The 15,000-nt window shown below is 43.4% G+C and overlaps 1 protein-coding gene across 1 annotated transcript in view; it reads right to left on the minus strand.

Annotated features, from left to right (window-relative positions):
* The window catches only part of LOC122246173 (Rap GTPase activating protein 1), a gene marked incomplete at its 5' end in the record, with an annotated part of 657,887 nt that overhangs the window by 282,670 nt on the left and 360,217 nt on the right, over positions 1 to 15,000 (minus strand).

Genomic DNA, 15,000 nt, shown 5'->3' on the forward strand with positions numbered 1-15,000 from the left:
AAGAGGGGACAAAGGATAGGGGTGGGATGAGGGGAGGAGAGGGGACGAAGGATAGGGGTGGGATGAGGGGAGGAGAGGGGACGAAGGATAGGGGTGGGATGAGGGGAGGAGAGGGGACGAAGGATAGGGGTGGGATGAGGGGAGGAGAGGGGACGAAGGATAGGGGTGGGATGAGGGGAGGAGAGGGGACGAAGGATAGGGGTGGGATGAGGGGAGGAGAGGGGACGAAGGATAGGGGTGGGATGAGGGGAGGAGAGGGGACGAAGGATAGGGGTGGGATGAGAGAAGGAGAGGCAACGAAGGATAGGGGTGGGATGAGAGAAGGAGAGGCAACGAAGGATAGGGGTGGGATGAGAGGAGGAGAGGGGACGAAGGATAGGGGTGGGATAAGGGGAGGAGAAAGGACGAAGAATAGGGGTGGGATGAGAGAAGGAGAGGCAACGAAGGATAGGGGTGGGATGAGAGAAGGAGAGGCAACGAAGGATAGGGGTGGGATGAGAGGAGGAGAGGGGACGAAGGATAGGGGTGGGATAAGGGGAGGAGAAAGGACGAAGAATAGGGGTGGGATGAGAGAAGGAGAGGGGACGAAGAAAAGGGGTGGTAAGAGAGAAGGAGAGGGGACGAAGGGAAAGGGGTAGGATAGGGGTGAGGGGAGGAGAGAGGAGGGGGGATATGAGTCCACGAGCGTGCAGGAAACATTAAATCAGTTTGTCCTCAATGACTAGTTCCGCCCGCCCGCTCGCTCGCCCACAACGCTGACTGGGCGTCGGCCCGAGCATGTGCTGTGACCGGGATGAGTTGTTATCAGTGGTGTTATTATGACCGTTGTTATCATTGTTATTTTACATGTTATTTTATTTGTATATATTGTATTATTGTGTTTGTGTGTATGTACGTTTGCTTGGGGAGGGTTAGAGGAAGGGGAGGGGAGAGGGAGGGAGGGAGGGAGGGAAGACAAGATGGAGAGAGGGAGAAAGGAAGGGAGGGAAGGAGAGATGGAAGAAAGGGGAGGAGGAGGAGGAAAGTAGAGAGATAAAATAGACAAATAGATAAATAGATAGATAGATAGAGAAAGAAAGAAAGAAAGAAAGAAAGAGAGATAGAGAGAGATAGAAAGAGTGAGAAAAAAATATAAAACATGAAAGAAAAAAATCGAAGATAATCCCCCCACACCCTAAAAATAACACCCTACCCCCTCCCTCCCTTCCACACACCCTACCCACACCCACACCCATACATCCCCCAAAACACACGAAACAAACACCACCAACTCAGGGTGAGGAAGGGTCCGGCCCAGCCCAGCCGAAGAGCTAAGGGTGAGCGAGGCAGGGTACATAAAGTGTTCCGACAAGGGTTAAAGTTCGGATAACGGGGACTTTCTCGACCGAACTCCAAAGCGGGGAAAGAACAGGGAGCTTACGAGGGCAAGGGCGAAGCGACTCCGTGTCCTGGCGAGCGAGTTTGGGTTTCGCCGTTCAAGATTAATGAAGGGGATTTTAGGAGAATATGTGGCTCAATTATTACTCAACGAGTGATGGGCATTTTAGGAGAATATGTGGCTCAATTATTACTCAATGAGTGATGGGGATTTTAGGATAATATGTGGCTCAATTGTTACTCAACGAGTGATGGGGATTTTAGGAGAATATGTGGCTCATTTATTACTCTACGAGTTTAAGCTCTAAGTCAAAATATCAAAGCAAATAAAAAACACATTATCATATGAATTATGTATAAACTAGTTGAATGATGTATGTATGTAAATCTACATTAATCTATCAATCAATCTATCTGTTAAGAGTGAAAGAGTGTGAATACGTAATTAAATATAAATCAAAAAGACACAAATGGATACACAAATAAAAAAATATATAAAGAACGAAAGAAAGAAATAAGATAAAATAAATATATAGATAAACGAACTTATATAAATATATAATTCCTCATAATTGTATAATTCCTTGTCTGATTACACGAAAATTCTTCTTTAAAACCTCCCCCAATCACCTAAAACGTGCTCGTAAAAGGCCTTCTCGTTCTAATGAAATAATCAACACTATCGCCTCTGTAATTTGTAACCGACTGACTATCCACTCCGGCCGTCAGCTTTTATCCTTTTACAACCTCAAGCTTCCTTTTCTTTAACCATCTTGTCTCGACCTTTGAAAATAAAATCCGGTTTTCGCCATTCTTATAATTATGCGTTCGCTTCCCCCACGTCCTATCCTCCTCTCTCTCTCTCTCGCTCTCTGTCTCTCTCTCTCTGTCACTTCTCTCTCCTTCCCTCCCTCCCTCCCTCCCTCCCTCCCTCCCTCTCTCTCTCTCTCTCTCTCTCTCTCTCTCTCTCTCTCTCTCTCTCTCTCTCTCTCTCTCTCTCTCTCTCTCTCTCTCTCTCTCTCTCTTACACTTTCCTTCATCTCTTTCCATCCTTCTAATCCTTCTTTCTCACATATCTTTCTAACCCTTCCCCACCCCTCCCTCTCTTCCTTCTCCCATCCTATCCCTCTATCCCCGACTTAATTCCTTCCTTCCAACCCTTTTCTCTCCTTCTCACCCTTTTCCTATCTCCCCCTTCCATCCCATCCCACCCCTACCCCTCTTCTTTTCTATCCTACCTCTCCCTCAACCTTTCTTCCTACTGCCCTCTCCTCTTTCCTCCTTTCCCACCTTTATCCCTTCCTCCTAACTCCTCCCCTTTCTCTCTTTCTCCTTTCCCACTTCTCCCCATTCCTCCTAACTCCATCCCCACATCTCTCCCTTTCCCCTTCCTCCTACCATCCCCACCCCGCTCCCCCTCCCCTTACCATCTCCACCCCTTCCCCCTCCCCCTACCATCTCCACCCTTTCCCCCCTCTCCCCACCATCTCCACCCCTTCCCCCTCCCCCCCTACCATCCCCACCCCCTCCTACTAGACCAACACCGACATCCAACACTTGTAAATATTTCCCCGATCGCTCTCGACATTAATAATAATAATAATAACAACAATAATAATAATAATATCGACCCTCTTTATCTTCGGAGGACAAGAGGATCTTCTCAAGGGGATCCTCAAGCGACCACAGTCATGCCATGCCGGTTGATCGCATTCCTCGGTTTCTTGGGCATGTCTTAGGACTCCTTCTGCATGGATCTTGCTTCTCGAGACTTCGGCTTTTGCTTCTTCTGTTTGGATTTTATTTATTTTGTTTACGGAGAGGGATAGGCGAGGTGGGGGCTACCATTGTTTTTGTTTGTTTGTTTTGTTTTGTTTGTTTATCTGTTCAACTCATGTTTCTGCGGTCTCGAGGAATAGTATTGTTTTTTTGGAGATGTTTACAGATTTTTTTTTCCTTTTTTTTAAATCGTAAAAGTATATATAAGAGATCGGTAGATATAGACAATGAGAGTATTACAAGGTTATATGATGGTCATAATATAAAGCGGATTTACAGACACACATACACACACACACACACATACAAACACACTAGTACACACACACGTTTTCAAAAAATACCACTCACACAAATCTACAACCTTCCTTCCTCCCAAACAGAAAAGAAAGAAAGAAAAGAAAAGAAAGAAAGAAAGGAAAGATGAAAGTCGACACTAACACCTTCAGACGAATATGCAAATGGGAGATGCGGTAGCCAGGGAGTCCCATGTTCCTCTTGCTAATGGAATTCTGTTCCTTGGTTTTCAATTTCAGGGTCGTGTTGAGGTAGGGCCGGTGGGAGGGTGAGGTGGGGGGGGAGGAAGGGTGAGAGAGGGAGGGAAAGGGTGGGGGGTGGGGGAAGGAAGGGTGGGAGGGAGGGAAGGAAGGGTATGAGGGAGGGAGGGAAGGATGAGGGAGGGAGGGAAAGAAAAAGAGAGGGCGAAAAGAGAGAGAGAGAGAGAGAGAGAGAGAGAGAGAGAGAGAGAGAGAGAGAGAGAGAGAGAGAGAGAGAGAGAGAGAGAGAGAGGGAGAGAGAGAGAGAGGGAGGGAGGGAGAGAGAGAGAGAAAAGGAGAGAGAGAGAGAGGAGGGAGGAAGGGAGGGAAGAAATGAGGGTGGGAGGGAGTGTAGGGTAGAAGGAAGTGGAGGAAGGGAGTGAGAAAGGAGGGATGAAAGGAGGCGAGGAGGTAGGAGAGAAAGAGAGAAAGAGAGAGAGAGAGAGAAATATATATAGAGAGATAGAGAGAACGAAAGAGAAAGAAAAAAAGAAAAAAAGAGAAAGAGAGAATTAGAGAGAAAGAAAGAGAAAGAGAGAAAGAGAGCGGAACATTCGTACATGACCCCGATTCTTCCTCGACGTCAAGATTCTCATCCAACACATTAGTGTCATGTAAACTGTAATTACCGAATCCAGTGTAAACTCTCGTAACTTCTTAATAGCTATAAAAAGAAAAAAAAAAAGTGGGTTCCAGGAATGCTACTTAACCTCTCTGCCTGTTCTCTAATTCTTTCTCTTTATTTTTCTCTTTTCCCTTTGTATGCCTATCGGTCTGTCTCTTTTATTCTCTATCTTTCTTTCAATGTGCACACTTACCTATTTACTCATCTATCCCTCTTTCTCTCCATTTCGCTATCTATTTCTTCCACTTTTTTTCTATCTATCTAAGCATATATTTCCTTTATCTTCCTCTCCACCCCACCATCTCTTTCTTCCCTCTTTCTCTCCCTCCTTCCTACATTATCCTTATCACTCCATTATTCTAATATCCTCCGCTTCTTCTATCGTCTCACACTCCCTTCCCGACCTACACCTCTGCCTAAGGAACTCCATCCTTCGTATCGTTTTCCCCCTCGTCTCTTTCTCTCTCTCTCTCTCTCTCTCTCTCTCTCTCTCTCTCTCTCTCTCTCTCTCTCTCTCTCTTCTCTCCCTCTCTCTCTCCCTCTCTTCTCTCCCTCTCTTCTCTCCCTCTCTTCTCTCCCTCTCCTCTCTCCCTCTCCTCTCTCCCTCTCTTCTCTCCCTCTCTTCTCTCCTCCTCCTCTCTCCCTCCTCTCTCTCTCCCTCTCTCTCCTCCTCCCTCTCTCTCTCCCCTCTCTCTCTCCCTCTCCTCTCTCCCTCTCTCTCTCCCTCTCCTTCTCCCTCTCTCTCTCCTGCCCTCTCTCTCTGTCTCTGTCTCTCTGTCCCTCTATCTCTCTCTCTCTCTCTCTCTCTCTCTCTCTCATCTCTCCCTCTATCTCTCACTCTCACCTCTCCCTCCCTCTATCTCTCACTCTCCTCTCTCCCTCCCTCTCTCTCTCTCTCTCGCTCTCTCCCTCTCTCTCTTCCCTCTCTCTCTCCCATCTCTCTCTCTCATCTCTCCTCTCCCTCTCTCTTTCTTCTCTCTCCTCCCTCTCCTCTCTCTCTCTCTCTCTCTCTCTCTCTCTCTCTCTCTCTCTCCCTCTCTCTCTCCCTCTCCCTCTCCCTCTCCCTCTCCCTCTCCCTCTCCCTCTCCCTACCTACCTACCTACCTACCTACCTACCTACCTACCTACCTACCTACCTACCTACCTACCTACCTACCTACCTACCTACCTACCTACCTACCTACCTACCTACCTACCTACCTACCTACCTACCTACCTACCTATCTCCCTCCCTCTCTCCCTCCCTCCCTCCCCCTTTATAAAATACAATATAAATGTCAAACTAATAAAACATACACTGCACACTAATGCTAGCGATAAAAGGCTTTGCGTGAGATAGAAGTTAAAATCAAATTCAAATTAAGAAAAACAACAGTGGACACAGCCGTTTCATAAATAAATATCAAACAGCCACATATAATTGCTCGTTTGCCATATGGCCTTAATAAGCGCGTATGTATGTAATTACTGTGCGTGCTTGCGTTCGTGCTTGAGTGAACGCGTGCACCGAAGGCAAACACATGAATAAAAATCCCATTCGTCTTAAAACACAACACGTTCATTATGAAAACGTAAAAAATATAAGAAAATAAATTTGACGAAGGAAAATGTTACCTTCTCCGTCGCTCCTTCACAGCGGGAACATCCGTCGACTTACCTGGAAAAAGAGAAAAGAGGAAATGTTAAATCAATGAGAGCTGATTAGGTAATTGATGCTTCTATTAGGCCTATATAGAAGAAGAAGAAGAAAAAAAAACGAACGTCATTTTCAACAGAATACGAACAATGATCGAACCTTCTGTATTCGAAGAGAAATTACGTTCACTCACAAACAAAAGAAACAACAACAAACAACACTTCCTGCCTGCCTATTGTGCCGCGAAGCGAACGCTCAAACCACTCATCAATATTAATAATAATTATGTAAATGTTTCATTATTCTCAAAATATGGAGGTGAGAAGTGGGCGAGAAGTCTCAGCTGATTTCCCGGCAACAAGCCAGTGAAAGGATGTCCCCTCTCTCCCCCTCTCCCCCCCCCCCACCACTCTTTTCCTTGCTCCTTCCTTGCCTCTGCTAACTCAGGGTGCTCCCCTAGGCCTATCCATTCCCGTACAGGAAGCTCGGTAAGTCCAGTAATTAGGTGTCAAACCCATCCGCAAGAGAAGGTGTGGGCGGGGGAGTGGAGGCGACGGGCAGTGGGCGAGTCGGAGAGAGAGGGAGGGGAGGGGAATTGGGGGGTGGGGGGTAAACGCAAGGATGGTGTTGTGGGGGTAATTATCAGCTTCGTTGTTATGCATTATCCGCCTCATTTATCTCGATTCGGTACCGTACAGATGGTCTTTGTGCAGAACAACAGGTGGATCACTATTTAAACTGCATGCAAGTCCCCAGCTGTCACTGTAACTAGATACCTCTCTCTCCTCCTTCTGTCATTCACATTTAACTTCTTTTTTTCTTTTCTTTTTTTTCTTACTGTCATTCATTTTGCTCATGTGATCACTTTGCATCTGTTTAAATACTTTACGTCAATAAATTTGTCTCACTGTTACTACACAAAAAATACACTGACGTTCCACTGCTCAAGCATTAATATCAATACACAACAATTTAGAGATTTCTAACAAAAAACAATCTCACAATATTAATTAAGCAATATATATGAATATATAGATTATATTTATTTATCTATTTATTAACATATGCATATACAGATATATATATAATATATATATATATATATATATATATATATATATATATATATATTATATATATATATATAAATGCATAATACAGATATATATATATATATTATATATATATAAATATATATATATATATATATATATATATATATATATATATATGAATATATATATATATATATATATATATATATATATATATATATATATATATATATATATATATATATACACACACATACATACATACATACAAACATACACACGCACATTTTTTGTTTGCTTGTTTATTTAAGATAGTTAAAGTGGCAAAACGAGGATGACGACAGTGAAAGAAGCTGTAGATGGAAGAAGATATATAGATAGATAGGTGGTGATTTTTGGAAGAGAGGAAAGAAGAGGAATAGGAGAGAACGAGAAAGGAACGCGAAGGAACACAAGAGAAGTAGAAGTAGTAGCAAGAGGAGGAGAATTAGCAGTAGGAGCCATAGGAGTAGTAAAAGCAGTAGGAGTAAGAGTAAGAGTAGGAGTAGGAGCAGTATGAGTACGAAGTGGAGGAGTAGGAGTAGCAATAGGAGTAGGAGTAGGAAGGGAAGGAGGAAGAGGAGGGGAAGGAGGAGGAGAAAGGGAAGAATGAGGAGGAGGGGAAGGAGAAGAAGAAGAAGAAGAAGAAGGAGGAGAAGAAGGAGGAGGAGAATGGGAAGGATGAGGAGGAGGGGAAGAAGGAAGAGGAATATGAAGAGGAGGAAGAGGAAGATGAAGAGGAGGGGAAGGGACGAGAGAATAGACAGCATGTAGGAGAGCCCCACACCGTTGGATAGAGCCCCGGGTAGAGCAGGTTGGCGCAGAGGCCACCTGACCCTCGAACTCCACGCCAGCCTCTCTCCAGCCCCCTCCCCTCCCCTCTACCCCCTGCCATCCACTTACCCTCCCCCTCCCCCCATCCCTCTACCCCCTGCCACCCCATTACCCCCTCCCCATCCCTCTACCCCCTACCACCCCCCCTCCCCCACCCCTCTACCACCCTATTACCCCTCCCCCTCCCCTTACCCTCATCCCTCTACCACCCCCTTCCCCTCCCCCACCCCTCTACACCCATCCCTCTACCACCCTATTACCCCCTCCCCCCCTCCCCAGTCCCGCCCGCGGCCTCTCTTCCCTTGGGGCCGTGCACACTCGGTCATTAAGGAGCAGTAGCCCTCCGCACTGGGCGATATGCCGATGCCCCTGATCATCTCCGTCGCCAGGATTGGTGGAGTGATGGGAGCTATTTCCGAATTGGATGGGTATTTATTGTTATTGTTATTGTTATTATTATGATTATGATGATTATTATTATTATTCTGAGCTATTTCCGAATTGGATGGGTATTTATTGTTATTTTTATTATTATTATTATGATGATGATGATTATTGTTATTATTATTATTCTGAGCTATTTCCGAATTGGATGGGTATTTATTGTTATTATTATTATTATTATTATTATTATTTTTATGATTATTATTATTATTATTATTCTGAGCTATTTCCGAATTGGATGGGTATTTATTGTTATTTTTATTGTTATTATTATTATTATCATTATTATTATTATTATAATTATTGTGAGCTATTTCCGAATTGGATGGGTTTTTATTGTTATTATTATTATTTTTTTTATGATTATTATTATTATTATTCTGAGCTATTTCCGAATTGGATGGGTATTTATTGTTATTTTCATTATTATTATTATCATTATTATTATTCTGAGCTATTTCCGAATTGGATGGGTTTTTATTGTTATTACTATTATGATTATTATTATTATTATCATTATCATTATTCTGAGATATTTCCGAATTGGATGTTTTTTTATTGTTATTATTATTTTCTTCGTTTTGTTGTTATTTCTCTTGAGCTTCTTGTAAAGGACGAGGGGTTTATTGGGAGGAAAAGTGAGTGAAAGTAAAATCTATTTACGTTTTTTTTTTTTTATCATTTTTTCGTTTGTTATTTCTCTTGATCTTCTAAAGTACAAGGAATTACAGGTAGGAAAAAGGAGTGACAGGCAAGGATAAAGAATATAGAATAAAAGATAGGGAATAATAACGACGGGAAAAAAATCAAATTTGATAATACTGATAACCGCAAAAAAAAAGGAAATATCAACATTAATAGATACCAAAAGGATAAAAAATATATATATAACAAAAATACAAAAATCACATAAAAAAAGGGGAGGGATAGTAATAAAAAAAAAAAAAAAAAAAAAAAAAAAAAAAAAAAAAAAATCCATCACCAGCTGCGTATCACTTTTAAGCTCCCTTCGCTTGTCGCACATACTTGCCCTGCACGTTCACACCACTTACGATTTCTCGAGGCAATTACAACTGTTCTTGAGGTGCAGACCGCATTCCTTCGCTCACTGTTACTCGGAACGTTTTTGCTTTTTTGTTTTTTGTTTTGCTCGATGCTCTAGCTCGAAAAGGGGGATGGGGAGGGGAGGGGGGGGCACTTCGTTATTTTTTAAATTATTCTTCCAGTGTGTTATTTGTAAAAATGAGTATTTTCGATCGTGGCTTTAAAGAGAAAGAGAGAGAGTGGGGGTTGGGTAACACTAAAGAAAGGAATGGAAAAAAGAGAAGAGAGTTGTATCACAAAGTAGTATTACATGACAATACATGACCCTCGATACTCTACCGGCCGTCGCTAGCAGTCTTCGCGATCAAACCAAAACAAGAATTCAAAAAAAAAAGAAAGAAAGAAAAAATCTATCTCCATAACATTAAACCTTAAGTAAAACCTACCACCAATTATACGACGATGTGCATATATATACATATATATATACATATATATATACATATATATATATATATATATACATATATATATATATACATATATATTCCTCCCCTCTCCGATTTTTACAATTCGAGGAATCCCATTTTCTCCATCCCCCTTCCCCCCTCCTCCCTCCTATCCCCCCTTCCTCTCCCCCCCCCCCCTTAGTATTCCCGGTAATGCGTTCTCGACCCCATCGCTCTTCTCACAGGGCAGCAGACGTCTCACCAAGATGTCCCTCGAGGTCACTCACAGCTGTACATCTTCCAGTAAATCAAGTGTTCTTCCAGCGCCTTGGCTTGGCTTGGCTTGGCCCTTCCAGATGACCGTCTATCTAGCCTCTACCCATCCCCCCCAGCTACCTACCCACCCACATCCCTTTGCCCCCGACCCCTACCCCTACCCCCTTCCCCATTCCCTTTACCTCTTCCCCTTCCCCCTCTCCCTCCTCCTACCCCGTTCCCCTTACCCCCCCCACCCCCCGGCCTTCGTCTGACCACCGGGTACGCTCCTGCACGAAATATTCCATAATGCGTGGCTTGTCTAGGCTGCCCTGTACCTTGCAAGATACCCCCCACCCCCTCCTCCATCCCACCCCACCCCCTACCGCTCACACGCCTTCCCTCCGGCTAGCGTAGCTTACTTTCCCAGGTAATGTACTTGTCGCTGGTGTTTCCCTCCTCTTCTATCTATCTATCTATCTATCTATCTATCTATCTATCCATCAATTCATCTATTTATTTATCTATATATCAACTTATCAGTCTAGTTATCTATCCATTTATCCCTCGATCAATTTACTTATCTATCTATCTATCAATTTATTCAACTATCTATCTACAGAAACTAACTATCTATCTGTCTATCTATCTATCTATGTTCTGCATTCATATGAGCGATATATATTCACATCCTTCCTACCAATTGATCAATCTACCCATCCATCTAAAGGGCAAAGAAGAAAAAAAAAGAAAAAAGAAAAACGAGAAAAAAGAAAAAAAAAGAAAAAGAAAAAAAAGAAACAAGAAAAAAAAAACAAGTACATAGCCCCAAAATAAAACCCAAAGTACCACTTTAACTGACAAAAAGAGGGAAATAATAGGCCCCTTCCCCCTCCCCTCCCCTCCCCCCTTCGCCTTCCATTTCACCCATTCTGCACGTCTGACCTGGTCAAGGGGCGGGAGATGCAATAAACTTGCAGCGTCTCCCCACCTCTTCCTCCTCCCTTTTCGCACTTCCCTTGGCTATATGGAGGGAATTCTCTCTCTCGTTCACTTTCTATTTTCTATTTCTTTCTCTCTTTCTCTTTTCACTTCTCTCTCTCTCTCACATTGTTTCTCTTTCTCTTTCTCTTTCTCTCTCTCTCTCTCTCTCTCTCTCTCTCTCTCTCTCTCTCTCTCTCTCTCTCTCTCTCTCTCTCTCATATATATATACAAATATATATATATATATATATATATATATATATATGTATATATATATTTCTCTCTCTTCTCCCCCCCCCTCTCTCTCACTCTCACTCTCTCTCTCTCTCTCTCTCTCTCTCTCTCTCTCTCTCTCTCTCTCTCTCTCTCTCTCTCTCTCTCTCACGTGTGAAAACAATTTTCTCTGCCTATTTATACACTGCTATCTACCTCACCTATCTTTATACTATTATCTATCTCTTTTCTGCAATTATCATTATAATCCAATTAACTTTCAACACTGCACTTATCTATTCATCTCGCTCTCCGTTCATTTCCTTTCCCTGCTAGTGACTTGCTCATGTTGCATATTCAATCTTGTTTCATCTCTCTCTGTCCTTATACCTGCCCACCTACACATCTACTAAAGCACCCATCTATCTACATCCTTCCATCCAGCTATATTTCCTTACTCTCTTTATCGGCCATCCATCAATCCACACAGGCCATCCATCCATATGCTCCCCTCCCCCTCCCCCACTTTTTTTTTCTTTTTTTTTTTTGAAGAGGTCCTCCCTCTCCATCCCCTCCCCTCCCCCTTTCTTAAAGAGACTCCTCCTTCCTCCCTCTTCCATCTCTCCTTCCCCTATATCCTCCCTCCTTCCCTTCCACCCTCCCTCTTTCTTGAAGAGCCCCCCCCCCTTCCTCCAAACCTCCCCTCCCCCTCCCTCCTTCCCTTCCACCCTCCCTCTGTCTTGAAGAGGTTCCCACGGTAGGGTCAGGAGCCCACTACCTTGGAGCTTCCTTGGAGAGGTCCCCGCCCACGTAAGGACGTCGTCGTGCCCGGCTCCTCCTCAGCCGCCAAGCCAAGAGCCTAGTGTTCGAGGCGAGGCTTTTATAGGCTGTCATTTCGGAGCGCGAACACGCACTCACAAGCTCGCACCCTCTTTTGAATAAACACACTCAAACGCAAGAAGACACGCAACGCACTCGATGGCTCATAACTAACTGTCTTATAATTATGTTAATTATAATAATAATAATTTTTAAAAATCCAAGGAAAACAGTCCTAGAAGAATACATAAATCATTAAAGAATGAGACGCTCTCGAGGCCTGGACGATGCGCGGTCAAGGTCTTGAATATTACATATTCCCCCTCTTATCCCCCCTCCCCCTCCCCCCCTTCCATCGACCCTTTAATCACAACGATATGATCAAACGGTTAAGCCCTGGAGAGGGAGGAGGGAGTAGAGAGAGAGGGAGGGAGGGAGGGAGGGAGGGTGGGTGGAAGGGAGAGAGGAGGGGATGGGTGCCGCAGGGTGTTAGGTACTGGGGGGAGGGGGGTGTCCCTTTAGGATGAAAAAAAAGCCTATGATCATCACGATGCAAAATCCCATAGATCAGCCTATAGAATCCCCCCCCCCCCTACACACACACCTCCCCTCCACCCTCTACCTACCATAATCTACCCCTCTCCCTCTCCCTTTCCCCATCCCTTCCCCTCCCCACCTCCCAACACACACATAAAACATGATCTACATTACACCCCCTCCACCCCCCACCCACCCCACCCCGACACAGAAACCACAATCAACCAATCCCCAACAGCAACTATCACTCCCTTATCACTTCCCATAACCACATCCAGATCATAAGAAGTGCCATACTATCTCTCTCACCCCTTTTTTTTAATCTCTTTTTTTCTATAATATATATACGGTTCTATGGGTGTTGATTACATCTTACGGACAGGTTGACGGACGGTTTGAAAAGATGATCAATCTCGATCTTATAAAATGAGGATCAATTTCTAGAAAGGATGAGATTGAGGGAGATACTCGACCCCTTGTTATCACATGGGACAACTTTTTTGTTTGTTTGTAGTTATGTTTCTTTATCACTTTTTTTCTTGACTTTATTCTAAACGGTTGTATTGTCGCCGTGTCCGTATGATTGGAGTGTGTTTGTTGTTTACGTTTAGGCAAAAAAAGGGGTGGGGGTGAGAGGGGTTAATCAAATCGACTGTTTTGCATTGTTTATATAATATATTTAAAATGATTATATTTTCCATATCAATTTGATATCAATATTAACTACTGACCTCATTGATCATCTACAAAAACAAACAAACTTATTTTACTTCTTTTTCTACTTTTATTTTCTTTGAACTATAATCGTCAAACACATTTTCTGCAATCTTCAACCGATCTCTAACACAAATGTATCTAATTATCTTTATCTTACCGCTCCAAACTCTTCGTGACAATCTCTCCGAGCATGAGAATCATCACAATACGACTTAATCACCTCCATTAATCCGATCAATGCCAAACCGTTCCAAGAACATCTTAATAACCTTCTTAATCATTTCATTTCAACATTCAAAAAAAAAAAGACTTATCAAACATCAAACCTTTAATATTAGGCTTGTCTACTCGAGTGTTCAGCTGCCCAGGTTCCCATCTGCAACAAACGGCCTTTTAATGTCTTTCCATTTTATAGCGTTTTTATGTCCCCGACGCCCCTGCCGATGCCTCGAACTTCCGCGCTTCATTTGCATATCCCGAAGCGACGAGGCGAAATAGCACTTTTCTCGCGGTTCTGAAGAATGGTGATTTCTGTTGATTAGGCAACGTTGATGGATGGGAAATCATTGTGCTTTCTTCTTTATTCTTCGCGCCGGTCATCATCAATATGTAAATATATCAGGACATGTATACATATATAAATATATGCTGCGTATGTGCGCACACACACACACATACACATATACACATACATACACAGACATACACATACACATACACAGACACACACACACACACACACACACACACACACATGTGTATGTATGAATGAGCATGTATGTGTATCCTTATGTGTACTTATATGCGTATGCGCATGTATATGTACATGTGCATATGCATATTCAAATGTATATGTATATGCTTATATCTATCTATCTATCTATCTATCTATCTATCTATTTATCTCCCCCTCTCTCTCCCTCTCCCTCTCCCCCCCCCCCCCTCTCTCTCTCTCTCTCTCTCTCTCTCTCTCTCTCTCTCTCTCTCTCTCTCTCTCTCTCTCTCTCTCTCTCTCTCTCTCTCTGTGTGTGTGTGTGTTTATGCGTGTGTATATGATAAATAGATCGATAAATAGATAGATAGATATAGATAGAGACAGAAACACCATACATTCATACATAGATAAGTTGAAAATATTTGTTCCCTTTTCTTTTCTACATATCTTTCCCATCTCATGTAACAGAACAAAAGCAATTCACCGTCGTATATCTAAGTTAAAACCAGCGGTACAACAAGATAACAGTGATAAAACAAACAGAATTTCCCAACAATACACATTCAACAGTGTCGGCCATTTTTCGCCATTTTTCGCCTGCAGCTCAGAAACCTTCCATTACACTATTCCTTCTCTATCTCCCTCCCTCTCTCTCTCTTCCCTTCTTCTCTCCTCCCTCTCTCTCTCTCTCTCTCTCCCCCCCTCCCTCCCTCTCCCACTCCCTCTCTCACTCTCTCCCTCTCCTCCTCTCCCTCTCCCTCCCTCTCTCCCCCTCCTTCCCACTGTCCCTTCTTCCTTCCCTATCCCTCTCCTTCCCCTTCCTTTCCCTCCCCTCCCCTCCCCCTCCCCTATCCCCGCGGCTACTTCATGGCCTCTGCAACGGTCACATGTTCATAAGCAGCCTCTGATGCCTTCCTGGGGTGTTCATCTTGCAATCTACTG

The sequence above is a fragment of the Penaeus japonicus genome, unplaced genomic scaffold, assembly GCF_977035675.1.
Source record: "Penaeus japonicus unplaced genomic scaffold, GWHDUDI00000001_assembly GWHDUDI00000003, whole genome shotgun sequence".
Lineage (NCBI taxonomy): Eukaryota > Metazoa > Arthropoda > Malacostraca > Decapoda > Penaeidae > Penaeus > Penaeus japonicus.